We start from the raw sequence: 14,130 nt of genomic DNA, 5'->3' as shown, positions 1-14,130 counted from the left end.
TGGAAGAATTTTTGCTTTCATTTATTGAAGATTTTCGGAAGTGATGATTTGACCCTTGAATTAGCCAAGGATGCCAATGTAAGTAGTAAAGGATCCAACAATCCAACTTCTTCACTCGTGAAGACCTGGAAAGAATATTGTAATTTTGAGGATACGAGGGTCCAATTTCACTTCATCATCAACATCATTCATATCCAATCGTCATCCAAAAGATCCATTCCACAAGGGGATATTTCAATCCTCCATTCTCACTTTATGATGGGAATAGAGATGTTCATGAGCATGTTTCCCGATTTATGGAGTCATTGGGAGAATATGAACGTAGTTTTGTGCTTCGTCTCAGAGAGTTCTCAAAATCTCTCACTGGAAGATCATATACTTGTGAAAAGGAAAGGGTACTAAGTACACCACTAAATTTTTACTTCATGAAACTTGCATGGACAATTAATTGTTATAATTAATAAGTATAGATAAACCGAAAAGATCTTTGTACTTGATTGTAAAACTAGTTTCTTGGACGACCTCAAAAATAAATATCCAAGGACAACCTAATGTTTACCCAAATTTTACACAAGCCCCTTTCTAACAAGAGAAAATCTTGTAATCTATATTTCAAGACACGAATTCACAAAAAACAAGTCTTATAAGTTATATACAGTTTGAGTTTAAAAATTTTCTATGTTTTTTAACGTATTACTTGTGATATTTCTATTATAAAGCTAAAAAATATAATGCATAAATGAAATAACATAAGACACCATAAATTTTGGTAATTACGAAACTACAGTCGTATAGAAAAACCCCGCAACTTAATACAATTTGAACACCATATTGGTATCAAGCCACTATAAACACCAGGCTATAGTATCAGACTTCAGACTGGAATCTAGTTAAGACCGATTATACTCTCTGATAAATTCAACTTTAGTACTCCTTACGTATCTGGAACCAACGTGATCATATTCTCCTAGCTAATGTCCTTTATAATCGTAGAAGTTCCTTCATCAGAAGTGAAGATATTGATTATTCTTCCTTTAACAGATAGGTTATTGATTTCCTTCAAAAAGATATATAATCAAGGTAATGCAAATATGTTTACTTATGGGGGATATTCAGGGAAAATAAGATATTAAGAAAACCTCAACAATTGGGATAGCTTACTCTCTTCACAATTTGATAGACATGCCTAATTGATTCTACCTCACGAGATCAAATAGATATAAAACTTGTGGAATTAAAAAGTTTGAGATAGATAAGATTTATGATTCTCAACATAATATATATTCCCCATATCAAACTATCAGGTAAAAGATAGTCTGATCGGGCTCTTAGTGAAGACTTCAAAGTTGTAACTTAATACAGTTTCATAAGGAAACCAAAGTATTTAGAAGACAAATCTAACGACAACTAGGACACAAAGTTCCAGGATTGAGATTATAATTTGCAAAGAATCCTCTATTTATAATGATAAAAAAGGCTAGATAGCTTGCAATCAAAGCTGAGTTGGTGAACTAGTTTCGATGTTTACGGATTACTTTGACACCAGTTAAGCTTAACGTCTTAATAGAAATTGATCATGCAAGCATGTGAGAAATTTTACTTGAATTACAGAGAAAAATGTGCACCCATAAATCAATATAAGATTCGTGCACCAAAAAAGTTGTCCAAAACAGTTTGTGAACAAATCAGTTCGTGAACAAATTTTCGTCTTGAGTTCTAAATTTTTTCATATCCACAAGTTCGCAAATTTTCAAAATCATTTTATGTACTTAAGTTACAAAAGGTATCCAAGAATCTCTTAACATCAATATCGATAAAGTCATGACTCTAATATGAATTGTTGATCAAAGTTGGACAGATATCATAATACCAAATTAACCAAAAATTTGTAAGTAATGTAGAAATCCTTTGTTAGTAACTCCCAATACTTACATTCAACAATCTTTCCAACAAGTTTCATAAAATATATTATTCTTGAAATATCTTTCACGAAGAGATATTGGAAAAGAAACTACCCGTATGAAGTTTTATGAGACTCAAAAGTTTTTGACAATCAATACTAATAATTTCCTCTTTCACCGTGGTTTTGAAACAAAAGGCTTTATAATATACATCAAAGATATTAATATAGAAAACTCTTTTTAGAGTATCAAAAGTTTCACCATGACCATCAGAGATACTTCCGAGCCGAGAAGCTTACAAACAAGTATCATGTATAATATCCAAAAACTTTTCCCCAAATTTCCTTTCTAATATCAAGTTTATTTAGGAAATATTTTGGTGGATTTCAGAACTCTTGTCATTGATAAAAATAATCTTAACACAATTATATATCATTATTATTATATTTTTGCTTTCTCTTGGATGTATCTTCTTATTGAAGTGGAGACTTACTAGAATTGCTAGGAATATGAGTAAACATACTCATCATAGGATGTTGTGAAATTAATGTTAAGATTATTACGGTAGATGGAACCTCAATATATAAGAGACATTGGAAAAAATTTCATATAAATATTATCACAATCACATTTACACGTGTTTCTACCATAAATATTTGTTTACCACGCACGCGTGTTAATAAATATGGAATGGTGGATTTATGGACGCAATTGCCATCTCTCCCTGTCCTAAGCCTATCTAAGAAGGTGACTAGCAACGACTTTAGTTATGTAAGTTGCGATATACATGAAGTCGTTTGGAGGAGGGACATCATCATTATGTTTCACATAGTCCATGGTCCATTTCATTAAGAAACTTTTCTCATTACCCTTGATTGGAGCAACACTCATTTTGAACTGAATGGTTTTATACAATTGCATAGCTTCGCCACCGATGACACTGAAAATAAGTGTCCGTCCTTCATCGTCCAGGGATACGATCTTCTCCTTTGCCGTCCAATGAACTTTAGAATTCCCCGGTGAACCATGTAACAAAAGTGTACGACTTCCAACTTGATTACAAAATTGTGGTTAGCTTTTTGTAAATTACTTACCAGAAACAAAATTCCGGAGCCTTAATCATGTTTTTAGAATGTAAGAAATTTGATAATCTTATACATTTTATGTAGGCTTTTTTAATTAATATAAAATTATAAACACCTTTAATTTGAGAAATACAAGACCCTAGTTTTATTAGGTTTTGACATTTACTATTTGAGAAAAAACAAATAAGATTATTTTGGCGGATGATCTAAGACTAAGCACGAAATCAATTAATGTATTAAGGGCACCATTGTTTTTTGGAGTTCCAATTTATATGTGTTAATTTTATATGAAAATCTTCCATTAAACACTTATTTTTTGGAATGTACTTTTATATGTTAACCTTTTTTTTTAAATATAAATAGTTATTATTTTTATGCATACGCGGGTATAAATAGAGAAAAAACTTAGTATCATTATAAAAAGAGCGCATGTTGTGAAACTGTCAGACAAAAGTATTATTAGATGTTGAAATTTATAATACATATCTTAATTTGCATTTGAATATCAAATATGATCTTAAAATATAGATCGAATTCGGATATCCAAATCTTTTATCCAAAATATAACTAGATACAAATTAGTATCTAACGTATCTGCATACGTATTATCCATATCGGTAATTATATACATAGTAAGAGTGTGTATCCATGTTAAATTTTTTTTACTTGCCTTTATTTTTCAAAATTTAATTAAAATTATGTAAAAAAAGTCATTTATATCCTACCCTATTTTAATTATGTAACATATTAACTTCTACCAAATGTACATAATATTATTTTTTACATATGATTTGATTGGACATTATCTTATATATGGGAAATAATCCTGATACGAATTTGAAGTGAAAAATATTATGGTGTTTGGGATTCTAAAATGCAGTATCTTTGGAACCGCATGCGAATAGATCTGTTTAAATATCTACTATTTTTGTTTTATCCATTTCATTCAACTCTCCTATTTCTCTTTCCACAACTTTCAAGCACTATTATGACCCTTGGAGATATAATTAGCGTTTTTAGCTATGTTAAGGATAAAAAAAAAAGAACAAATACTATGGAGTTTGTACATATGGCTACTACCCGTTTAAAAACATTTGGGTCCACCATAGAACAACATAAATTCGAAAGCTAATGGTAAACCAAAAAATTTGTTTACGAAAATTGAGTATCCGTATGTTGTGGGTACTTTTAAAAAATAAAATAAAATAAAACGTATGAAAAATACACCTAAAAAAGTGCTCCGACCAGAACTAAAGAAAAAAAATTGGGCCGGGAATCAAGTAAAGTTTTGTTATAAGGTCTCAAAAAAATTCTTGTTATAAGGTCTCCATACCAACCAGTACTCTCGAAATCACAATAATTATATAAAAGAGCTAAGTTGATAGCTATGTTGAAAGTGATTATTATTATATGAGTATTGTTGTAGCAAATTGGAAATCTCCTCTGAACTGCGTTTTGATAAAAAGAACTGAAATTTCATGGGGTTATCTCTTCTATTTTAATAATGATGTTCATTTGTTCCATTTCCTTTGCCCAATAAAAAACTAGTGTATGTCCACTACATGTACTTAGTTTTCGCAAGCAAAGGACTCACTATCTAAAAAAAAACCAAGAGAAATATTTAGCCTCCATACCCTTGTCATATTCCCCAGGAACTCAAAGTCTAACTGTAGTTACCTAAAATCGTTGAGAGGCTCGATATGAGATCCTAGGTGAAAATGCGGGGTCTAACAACCACACCCAACAATTCATTTGACAATCTTATAGGACTTACTCTAATACATTTTCTAGAGAATCAACTAGACAGTCAGACTAAATCTAGAGTAAAGTATATCAAAGAGTTTTAATATCTCTGTTTCACAATGTAATCAACAAATCGAACAGATAGAAATCCGTGAGCCTGATTATTATGTGAAACCACTTGAACGGTACAAAAGACCAATGTTCAATTGTCAATCAATGTAAATCAACAACCAAAGGTTGGATATTCTAATTGATTGATATTAACGCACAACCCGTGATATTTCAATTATATAACAAAATATAATACTGAAAAGGAATAACACAGACACCAGAATTTTTTTAACGAGGAAACCGCAAATGCAGAAAACCCCGGGACCTAGCCCAGATTGAACACCACACTGCATTAAGCCGCTATAGACACTAGCCTACTACCAATTAACTTCGTAATGGACTGTAGTTGAACCCTAATCAATATCACACTTATTCAAGGTACACTTGCACTCCTTACGTCTCTGATCCCAGCAGGAAACTACGCACTTGATTCCCTTAGCTGATCTCACCCAAAACAAAGAGTTGATACGACCCAAAGTCGAAGAATTGATATACAAGTCTGTCTCACACAGAAAAGTCTATAGGATTGAATAGATTTGTCTCCCACAGAAACACCCAAGATTTGTGATCTCTCTTTTGATAAATCGAGGTGAACATGAACCAATTGATAAACCAGACTTATATTCCCGAAGAATAACCTAGTATTATCAATCACCTCACAATAAACTTAATCGACTAGTGAAACAAGTTATTGTGGAATCACAAACGATGAGATGAAGTTTATTTGTGATTACTTTTCTATCTTTCCTATCGGAGATATAAAATCTCGAGCCAATTATTTCAATTGCACTCAACATGATAGAAACAACAAGATCAGATCACACAACTACAAAGATAATAGGTGGGTCTGGATTCACAATCCCAATGAATTCTTCAAGTCGTTAACCTATATGGTCTCGATAAGAAACCTAAGGTTAAAGGATAATCGACTCTAGTTATACAACTAGTAACACACAGGAGGTGTGGGGATTAGCTTTCCAGTTGCTAGCTTAAGTATGCGTATTTAAGCAACCGGTTTTGAGTTTGTAAACTTTTCAAACTCAGCAGAAATTTTCGGTTCAAAAACTTCCGCCAGTATGCGTACGGGTACGCATACATAAGGTGACTAGTTAAGAGTTTTGCCAAAACCAAACTCAGCAGAAATTATTGGTTCGAGAACTTCCGCCAGTATGCTTACGGGTATGCATACTTAATCTGTCTCCTTCACCTATTTCGTATACACACATATGCATACTTTTGGATTCCGGTATATGGACGTATACAATAATGTGCGAACACACTATATATGCTTATATCCAAAGATGGTTACATCATAAACTCTTTATTTCAATCATTGAAACATTCTTCTATAATGTCAATAGCCGTTTTCACACACTATTAGCATCAAAGCAATTTTCAAGACAATTAAATAATCATTATTGAAACCTTACAAGTCTTACACCAAATGATTGTATCACACAAACCATATAAGATGTTACTCGGAAATTTTCTCATGATATAAGACGAACTTGGTCGAAGCGAAAGCTCACCAACACATATTTCGAGAAATATGTAAGTGAGATATACTCAGCTCATAATCTCAAATGTGTATAGTGAAAACTATAAAACATGTTTCTTTTACTGTCCCTTAAATATTGTTGTTGTATTTCAAACTGATTCTTGTTCCCATTCTCAGTTTGAGGGGGGCTAATAGGAAGTCAAGTCAAATCCTTTTGACTTGACTTAGCTTTTGGTTTTTTGAGTCAGTATGGGTTTCCGAGTTAGCTGTCTAAATTATATGTCTGATTCATACAACACAAATCCTTTGTAATAAATGTGTTTGAACTGTGTCTTTCAATGTATCTTTTTCATCACCTGTAATAAAAATATTTTATTATTCTTCTTCTTCTTTGTTTGCAATCTGTGAAATCTTGATCATCAAGAAAGCTTAAGATTTCTCGTTGTTGTTATAACACACCAACCTTTTATACCGAGAAAAAATAACAAAACAAAACAAACAAACAAAAATCCTTCGGTCATCATTTGGGTTCGGAAATGCAACTCATTTCTGGTAAGTACAACTATGTTCCTATCTTGGGAAAATTCTTCAACTGCCACAATGTCAAGAGAGGGTTTGCAAATATGTCATACTATCATAATTTGGGTTGTGCTTTATGTATTTCTCTGCTATGCATGCTATAGAATATTCTCTAAAGAATGTCGGCCTATTTAATGGAAGTGTTTATGATAAATCATCTTGGGAATACAGTGGGGGGATGAAGAGCCGTCGTCTTAGTGCGTAGCCATTCTCTAATCGGTGATCTTATAGTACGTCTTATCTTCCATTTAGTCCAACTATTAAGAATTATTTTGTATCTTCTTCAGTAGTTGTTGTCTCTTTTGACCTCTTGAACGGTTGTGTATTTATATGAACCTAGTACCAGACATGATCCAGCTTCAAGAAACCTTTCGTGGAATATCATGAAACAATCAAAGAAAGATATCTCACTGATTTCATTTTTCCACGCACAACTGACAATTAAGCTACAGGGTAAACAATTGAAGTAAACAGTGTTCCAATATGCAAAGCAATGGAAGAACACAAGTGCAGGAAAATGGAAAATTTTAGCATTCACAAAAAGTAGCCTTCAACATTCTAGTGACACATAATCTAATGTCACATAATATAAACGGATTTTGGATAAAGTACCCCTACATTTCACTTTACACTAAAAAAATACCCCCGTTTTCTAGAAATTTATTAAAGTGTCCTTGCCTTGACTGTTTTATTCAAAAAACGGAAAACTGCCGTGAAAATACGTTAACGCTTAGGTGGCAGATGCAAAAGGTCCAATGAACCCTTCATTAGAGTTGGTCCGATCTTATGAGTGTTGGCGGTTTGACTCGAAAAATGACTCGACTTCAGCTTCATATTCGTCAGTTTCACGCTCATGGAAGGAATGATGGATCAAAACACCACATCCAGAAACCTAGAAAATACAGTATTTACAAACCGAAAACTGAAAACCCCAACATAAACTCTGTCACTTACCCAATTTACCTCAATCATGTTCTTCCCCAAATCATTAAAACCCTAAATCTAATGAAGAACCTGGTTTTAGAAATTTGGGAATCAAACTTCAACTAAATCGAAGAATCATTAGACAACATGAAAATAAAAGTTACCCATTTCATGAATTATTAAAACAGATTGATATACGATATAACCCTGAATTTCTAAGAACCATAATCACCAAATTAACATTCACAATCCCTATTTTATCAATTCGGGTTCATACAATCACATATAAGATGAAATAAAACAAACCCATCATCTCAAATTGACAAAACTTCGAAGCAACCATACCAATTTGATCAATTAATCATCAAACATATATGTTAACAAAAACAAAATTAAAACTTATCACGTTGATGTGCAGTGATAAATTCAAACCAAGAGATACACCATCAATGCATCATCTTTATCCTCTTTCTCTTTTTCTTTCCTAACAACAGAATCAAAATAAAATAATTTTACCTTGTTGCTTCTTCATTCTGTCCAAAAGTAGAATCAAATCAAAATAAAAACTCTAACTTCACTCACAACATCATCTACAAACAAGACCAAACCCTAACTCTGAAAAATGAGTTGTTGTTGTACGAGATTCGAAGAAGATGCTGAAATAAAGAGAGACAGTGAAGAAGAACGGGTAAAATGAAGAAGAAGAAGAAGAAGGAAATGGAGACGCCGTTAGCATTAGGGATTTTGTGTTAGACAGGTAGTTAAGTATTTTCCATCAACTTTTTAGACTTAGTAAATGAGAGTTGACCACTTTTATAGGACCAGACGAAAAAATTAACTTGAAGGGCACTTTAACAAGTTTGAAAAAAACGGAGGCACTTATTTTGTGGGTACCCTTAAAGTGGGGTACTTTATCAAAATTTCCTAATATAAAACCCAAAAGTGTCATCTATTATTACAACCCATTTTTTACAAGGTAGCTAACAAAATACTAGTAGAAATTTGTCCATTACTCTTATCATTAATTCGCATCCCCACTTTTCCTATTTCTCATCTCTTTTACAATTTCAAAAATCAATTTACTTTTCAATTTTGGTTTTTCCTATGCACCACCTATAAAATCAAGATTAACTCTAATTGACTATTACCATCTTATTTGTCTTCTGCTTCCTCAATTTAAGTTAAAAATTAAGTTACCAACCCAGGCTTATGATGATAATCTCAGTTGGTCAAGAAAGTTCATCATTTGTTCTGATCTCTTTTCAATCACGCATTTATTGTTACCACCTGTTGGAAAATGATTTTTACATAGTTAGAAATCTATGGCGCGTAAGTAAGATTTACATTCACAAACAAAAAAAAACGATAATAGAACAGATCAATCTGGTCATGTCATCAATCAAATGCCCAGCAGGACCCATTCCACCCTAACAAAACACAACAAATTTGCAAAATTAGAACAAAGTGTTCACAACTCAATCAAATTCAATTAAAACTTTCATGTTGTTGTTCCTTATTTACCTGGAAAACAACCATAGAACCAACAGCAGCTGCAACATGAGCTGCCCTAGTGGATGGTTCCCCAGCCGATTTCATCCTTCAAAAATTCCAAAAAATTAGGGCTTCAAATCTTTTAAAAAACAAACCCAGAATGTAAAACAAGAATTAAAGTAATAAAAACAGAAAGAGGTGATACCTTGTCCATTTCCTAGTAAGAACATCATAACAATGAACAGAATTAGTAACACCAGCTAATCCTAACAGGGGCCTTCAATTGCAGAACTGTAGGCTCCTACATAAAAATCTGCTCAGCAGCATAACAAAGCTCGCCAACTTCATAGGAATCCAGGAAAAATCTTCTATTAGCAGGTCCTTTCCAATTCCGAGGCCTCAGAAATAAAGAAATAATCTGTAAAGCAAGTGTGGTATTAGGCCAGTTGCCTCATATTTCCATAAAAGTAACAACAGCACGCATAGTGTGGTATAAGTTTTACCTTCTTATGCAACCCCTGGGGTGACCTCTGTCTGGCAAGGAACTTTTTGTTAGTATATTCTTGGTCATTATTTAAGGGATTCACTCTTCTGCTTTCATTTTCAAACTGATCCAAGGATAGCTGCCGAACCAACCCACCCAAGTTACCCACAGTCTCTTTAGCGACCACTACCTGCAGCGACCACTACAATAAAGGACATCTCAATTAGCCTCATTTCTTAACACAGAACTATTCACAAACAAAGCTAAAAGTTACCAACAGCATCTTCTCCTAAAAAGAGGATTCCACATCTCAACTAATTTAAAAGGGTGCAACAAAAAATGATTAAACTCCAGATATATGCAAGAGAGTCAATCGAATATCATACAGCTCTAGAGAAAAGGCGAACATCTCCCTCTGTATCGCTTCCATCCGACATGACTTCTGGAATGTGCACATTGTTGCCATCTGATGTAGATGCTTCTTCAGTGGGAACGGAAGATGCTGCTTTTGCAGCTTGCCAAACGGTACTAGCAGCCGAGGCTTCCACCAGTTTGTCAACAGACTTCTTGTCAATACTGAATAAATGGAACTGTTACTAATCTACAAGCCCCAACCTAAATCAAAAGAATAGTGTGGAGACATAGCAACGAAGTTCAAAATACAACACCTTGAACTTGCGCCAAGAGGAGTAGGGCTTGCTGGTCTGCTATCAGAATTTGTCGGGCTGGCAGTTCCGCTATCAGAATTTGTTGGATACGGACTTGGAGTAGATGGACTAGCTTTGGCATTCTTGGGGTTGAAGGTCTTTCAGAAATGGAGATTGGAGTGTTAATGTCAGACTGAAATGGAGAATTTTCCGCTATGAGAAGATCATCGAGGAGTTGATCTGCCGACATCACCAGATTCAGAAGATCAGTTTGGTATATATCTTTTATCGAAATTAATAGTATTCCACTATTAAAATTGCTGCTCAACATTGCTGCTCAGTGAAATTAATAGCCAGTCTGTAATTCATTTAAAATTACTGCTCAACATTAATTTTTAGCCACCTCCCTGATGTAAGCTGCATATGTATACCTAATATAGCTGAATAAACTGTAGCAATATCAGTCCTATACTCGAGAGTGTTCACCTCCTCTGAGGCCAGCGAAGATGTAAATTCGAACCCCAACAGATGCAGATGCATGACGGCAGCGACGCATAAGCTCAACAGCGGCATCAAAATCGGCGACACCCTTGTTTGCTCGAGATGAAGTCACGACCCCATTTCGATCTAACCACACTCCTGCAGCAGTATCCAGTACTACCCAAAACAAAACAAAAAAAGGTGAGAGGATATAGTTTATATTCTTAACAGAAGGATCCGCGATATTATCGTCAAAGATTAAGAAGAAGAAAAAAAGTTACCTGCAATAGAAGCTTCACCATCTATTGCTCGGCCGCCCTTAGGGCACCACCTGTAACATGTAACCGAGCACCAACAAATACCTGCAATTATCAATGTAAAAGTTCATCAACTGAGAATCCTGGAAGGATAATGGAAGAACGACAGTCAGCAGAAAAGGATTACGGTTCAAACGAACAAATCTTGGCCTTGCAAATCTTGCTTACCGCTGAATGTTGATACCTAGGGGAAGGAGACACCCCAGGTGCAAGAGTCCATTCCCATTGACCATTCCTATGCATGAACAGCCCATACGCATCAGACAGCGGCTGTATATACGTTCAAATAATTAACGATCTGCCACAAATGCATGATGAACACAAACAAAAAAGATAAGCAGCCATGTGTATCTATGTCTCTTTCTGATCACTACCACTTGCAAGTGAAGAAAGGCCCTAGCGGAAAATGTAACACAAGTAGCTGCCACCCATGTGGTACGCAAGAACATATCATACCGTGCCTGAGGCGTCTCTTCCTCCACAGAGAAAAAACATGTCATCGGAGCGGGCACTAGCTGTTGCATACCTAGAAAAGAGGTGGAGAATGAACACAATCAAACACAAATTCCACAAAAGGTCTAACTGAAATCTGAGAGCATCATGCAATTATAAGATGCAATCTGATCCCTAGAAGTGGAGAACTACTTAGCCTGAGGTTCTTATAGGACCCTCAGAAACAAGCATAAACCCTAACTTGTGAGCAGACAACAGCAGTAACAGACTTGTGAAGAAACAAGAAACTAACTGTTGCCTTACATTCTGGCACAAGGTTAATCGCCTTCAGGATTGAGTTTCAGCCACTTATATGGTTTTTGTGCTGTATCCAAGGCCCAAGCATCTGACAGCACTCTCTTGCCTACAAAAGAACTAGAAATCAAAACCATTGGTCATATTTAGCAAAAAATCTAAATGTGAGATCATGAGGAATATATTCTACGCAAAAGCATAGAAAAATATCCCTATGTATGGTATCGATTAATAGTAGCAATTTGCCATTGCCAACAAAATGAGAAATCAACCCCCATTGCTCATGGTGGAATGCATTTAGTTCCAGCCCATAGCTTTTACCAAATCTCTTAGTAAAATAACTGAAAGATTACATTACAAGATACTGGATATTGCTATCTTCGAAAGAGGTTCTCTAGCATATGAACACAAAAACAAAACATATACTGACTCTGTTGTGTACTTTATCGAAATCAAAATAAGTCTTGATTACAAATTAGAAAGAGAGAAGGCTAATCTTTAAAGTGCCCATAAAAAATCGCCCATTACTTTTTTCTTCTTCTTACGATGCGCTTAGCTAAGCCAAATTGGAACAAACTTTTGCTCTAGAAAATAGTGATTGCAAAGGGTACAGACAATATCACATATTTCATTTTCTCATAATTCATAAGTGGTTTCTCATTAGGTATTTCTATTTCTATTTTGCTCCTCAATTATCCTATTACTTTTTTTCTTCTTCTTACAATGCGCTTGGCTAAGCTAAATTGGAACAAACTTTTGCTCTAGAAAACAGTGATTGCAAAGGTACAGACATTATCACATATTTCATTTTATCATAATTCATAACTGGTTTTTCATTAGGCGTTTCTATTTCTATTTTGCTCTCAATGCAGAATTATAAGTTGTGGTACCATCCAAGACTAATAAAATAGGAATCCTTACAACATAATGTCTACTTGAACTATGATCAACAACATTATCTACATGGCTCAAAGGATAATGCAGATGAAAGTTACTGCAAAGTGGACTCACCATCATTGCCGCTAACAGTAACAAGATATCTTTGAGCAACCAAGTCCATTGAATGTGCGCAGCGAGGTCCAGGACCAGGATCTTGAACAACAACTCTACAGTCACACGACCACAAAAAAATAAGCAAGAATTTTAACCACAACTTTAAAATCAACGATAAACAGGCAAGGAAACTGAATTGACCTCAATTCTCACCTATGCCACTTAAATTTATCATTAATCAAGTCAAGCACGTAAAGATCATCGGTCGAATGCCCGGCAGGACCTATTCCACCCTAAAAAAACACAACAAATTTGCAAAATTTGCAGAAGAAGAAGAACCCCCTTCAATAGCAGTAGCACCACCAAAGAGAATCAGACGAGGACCATGTGATTTAGTAGCAGCAACAGCAGTTAGTGTATGTCCACAACGTGGGCCTGGTGCATCTTCATCAGTATCCCAATTTGTTTCTACAAAATTGTATGTTGGTGCTGGGTATAACTATGGCTTTGCAGCAGCCGCTCCTGTACTCATCTCTAGACAAAGATGAAGTACTTCCTTCCACGGACAGAACTAGAAGAAGAAGAAGTTGTTGTTGCAGAATTTTACAGATTCAGATTTTTTTTGGAGTAAAAAAATGATTGAAATGATGAATTTTGATCAGAACCGAACCAGTCCCTTAGTACCAAGGGTTTCACTCTGGGTTCTTATAACTTTTGAATGAACTTGGCTCCTTTTCAATAAAAATTCAAGATATTTTGCTGGGCATCAGAGATTGAGTTTTTTCATTTTCTTAAAAATAGAAGCAAAAATGCTTTTGCCAGAGAAAGTTAATTTTTATGTTTTTAGAAATCATTCAGAAATTACGTGCACGAATTAATTTTTGATTTTTTTTGTTTTCTGAAATCATAAAACAACTTCGGGAATGATATTCAAACAAGCTATGACTATATCTAATCTGAGGTCATCATACCCTCTGAAAAGTGCAGAAAGAGAGATTCAAACGTATGCATTTGACTACGGTTCCGAAGATATCACAAAATAAATGAATTCAGTCAGAAATCCGAACAATGAAATATTTTCACTTCAAATTCGTATCTGAAATTTTATCCATATACTTATAAGATAGGAT

General features: G+C 34.5%; 1 pseudogene; it reads right to left on the bottom strand.

The window, feature by feature from the left end:
- Positions 1-9,070: 9,070 nt before the first annotated feature.
- On the bottom strand, positions 9,071-13,532 carry LOC113336775 (annotated as a pseudogene).
- Positions 13,533-14,130: the final 598 nt, after the last annotated feature.

The sequence above is a fragment of the Papaver somniferum genome, unplaced genomic scaffold (genome assembly GCF_003573695.1).
Source record: "Papaver somniferum cultivar HN1 unplaced genomic scaffold, ASM357369v1 unplaced-scaffold_154, whole genome shotgun sequence".
Taxonomy (NCBI): Eukaryota; Viridiplantae; Streptophyta; class Magnoliopsida; order Ranunculales; family Papaveraceae; genus Papaver; species Papaver somniferum.
The sequence above is the reverse complement of the archived record's forward strand: the minus strand, read 5'-3'. Positions and strand labels throughout refer to the sequence as shown.